This window comes from Lepeophtheirus salmonis, chromosome 1 (assembly GCF_016086655.4).
Source record: "Lepeophtheirus salmonis chromosome 1, UVic_Lsal_1.4, whole genome shotgun sequence".
NCBI classification, from domain to species: Eukaryota; Metazoa; Arthropoda; class Copepoda; order Siphonostomatoida; family Caligidae; genus Lepeophtheirus; species Lepeophtheirus salmonis.
In genome coordinates, this window is record NC_052131.2 from 22,602,170 (window position 1) to 22,604,997 (window position 2,828).

Here is a 2,828-nt window from a genome sequence, read left to right on the forward strand (position 1 = left end):
ATTCCATACGAGAAGAAATCGTTTTTATACATAAAAATTTTCGTCAAATACCTTTGGTAATAACTATACTTGAGGAAATATTGCTTTTCCTTAGCAGCCTGACCATTGTAGAAAATCTCACTCAATATTTGACGGAAGAGCCGTTCAAGACCAAGTTAAAAAAAGTGCTTCAAAAGAGCTCTGACTACACAAAACTAAAGGAACTCTCAATAAGTGAAAACCTTGTATATAAAAATATTACAATGGTCAATTTCTATTCCTTGATTTTGTGCGAAAGTTATCTTTTCATCCTTTATGGTTACTAAGTAGTAATGATGACACTTCCTGTAATGATGGGTTTGATGCTCTGTAATTACTTGACAATATATTTTGTGTTACATAATTTTACAGAATATACTACATAAAGTTATTTATACAGAAGTTATATTTTAATAATATACAACAACCGCTCTTCATTCAAGTGTAAGTAAATAAAAAAATAAGCTATAGTTATATTGTAAAATATAATCTTTTAATTGGGTTGGAATCTTTATCCTGTGATAGATACCATTGCACCACTGTCACAATTAGCTAATATATTTTGAAGAAATTTTTGAATAGAGTTGATGATCGAAATAGAGTTTTCTTTTAGACAGCTGCACACTCTTGCATAGTCGTATGTCTCTCTTACCACATCTTGTGCATTCGACGCTTTTTGCAGGGCAAAATTTCCCATTCTTATGAGTAAATTGGAAACCCCACTGTCTACACAATCTTTCTTCCCTCTTGTTTCACGATATCCTACGGCTTTGACTTCTTCTTCGATATATATTGACTCCGCTTGACTTTGTATTTACGTTAACACCCTTTGATACTAAATAATTTAAACTATTTTGATTATTCTTTTCCGTTTCTACTGTTCTCCATTAATATGTCCTTCACTTATTTTATTTGCGGCATTAAATAATATTAATTGTGCTTCTCTAGATCCAGACTTCGGTCAATTTGATCTCATTATTACAAGTAATCCTTGAATGTTCTTTCAAATATGAGTTATACTTGTATCTCAGGTCTAACAATGGTTAGATATGCTTTTCAAGCGCCACCAGCTACACCATGTAGACATTTTCTTGATAATATTATTTTGATTGAATAATACCAAGTTAGAGTTATATTTTGGTGAAGGAATGCTTCTATGAGTAGTAAATTTTCAGATAAGTTGTACTGTTAAAAAAATCATAATTGTGATATCTTAAAAGAATGTTCGAAATTACCCATCGGCCATTAATTATAAGATTATGACTTATGAGTAAAGGTTTTTCTATGTCCTAAAGAAAAAAGAGGAACAAGAAAGTTGAAGTTGCGCCCGCCACAAATATCAATATTCAACAAGAAAATGTATTTTAATGATCCATGCGTCATTTCAGAATGATCAGAAGCCCAATAGATTCAATCTCAATACCCAGAAGTTTTCTATGATAAAAAAATCGTTGAATCTTACCGAGCTCATAGAGTTCAACATCACATCGGAACTAAGGGCCCTATCTGCTTTGCAAAATTCCGCAAGCTGGATGATGTGAAACTCAATTTTGTTAAAACGAAATTGATGGACTTCTGGAGAAGGGAATAATTCGTCCATCTTCTTCAAACTTTTCATCAGCGATTCATGTAGTACCTACAGCTAAAGGAGGCTGGCGAATGTGTGGTGATTATCGTCAATTAAATAACATGACGGATCTAGATCGATATTCTCTTCCAAATTTAAGGGATTTTTTGGCCAATCTAAGAGGGATGAATTTTTATTTAGAAAAATGGACTTGCACTGAGCTTACAATCAAATACACATGAGTGAAGACTCCAACAGTAAAACAGCTATTATTACACCATTTGGTTTGTATGAGTACTTGAGAATGCCGTTTGGCCTTCAAAACGCTGCCAACAAAATCCAACGACTCATCGATTCTATTTTGAGGGGAATTAAAAATGTCTTCGTGTATCTTGATGATATATTGATTGCTTCTCGGAAAAGTGATGAGCATTGACAGTCCATAAACGCAGTTTTGTTGCAGCTTAAAACTTACGGCATGGTACTTTCTTTTGAAAAATGCGAGGTTTTCCAGGGACTCTGTTGAGTACCTTGGGCATTCTATTTCACCGGAGGGGGTTAAACCTCTTAAATCGAAAGTTGAAGCTATTTCAAGAATTTCACCTCTTCAGAAATGAAAATATAACAAAATTCTTAAATTCCCAAGCTTTCACAAAAAATAAAAATATTACAATTTAAAACTAGGAATGTTTAAAATAATATATACGAGTAATTAATCAATTATAATAAAATATCGAAAAAATTTCCGTGTACAGGAACGTAACCTCATATAAATTCATAATTATATTACAAAAAAGTTATTTAAAAAAAACAAAACTGTTTTTTAGTAAATTTAATGAACGTCCAATTCAATGTCTATTCATTCCAGTGGGTGTTTTTGATTGAAATTGATTGATACACATTTTTTCTCGAACCAAAAGCATCTCTATCATATTAGCATCGGATCTTATAGGCCGGAATTGTTCTAAAACCTATACTTTCAGCATTTTGTACAACCGATAACATAAAGCAAATGTGTGGAATTGTATGTACCATATGAAACAGTTCATGTGTAACACTCGATCCCCATGCTTTGATAATTGAACCTGCTTGAACATTTTCTAAGCACTTTTTCAAACCCAATTCATTGACACTACGTGATGAACTACTTGGGGTCTTTGGGAAAACTTTTGCACGATAAGTTAGATCCCTGAAATTTTCTTTTTACTGGTAGGCAGTCATAGCTGGCTTAAGAAACAAACTT

The 2,828-nt window shown here is 32.6% G+C and overlaps 1 long non-coding RNA gene across 1 annotated transcript; it reads right to left on the bottom strand.

Annotated features, from left to right (window-relative positions):
- Positions 1–347: 347 nt before the first annotated feature.
- Positions 348–2,236, bottom strand: LOC139905694 (uncharacterized). Its single transcript, XR_011780710.1, has 2 exons — positions 1,812–2,236; positions 348–1,761 (listed from the first exon to the last, which is right to left on the bottom strand). It is a non-coding gene; the product is annotated as an uncharacterized lncRNA (long non-coding RNA).
- Positions 2,237–2,828: the final 592 nt, after the last annotated feature.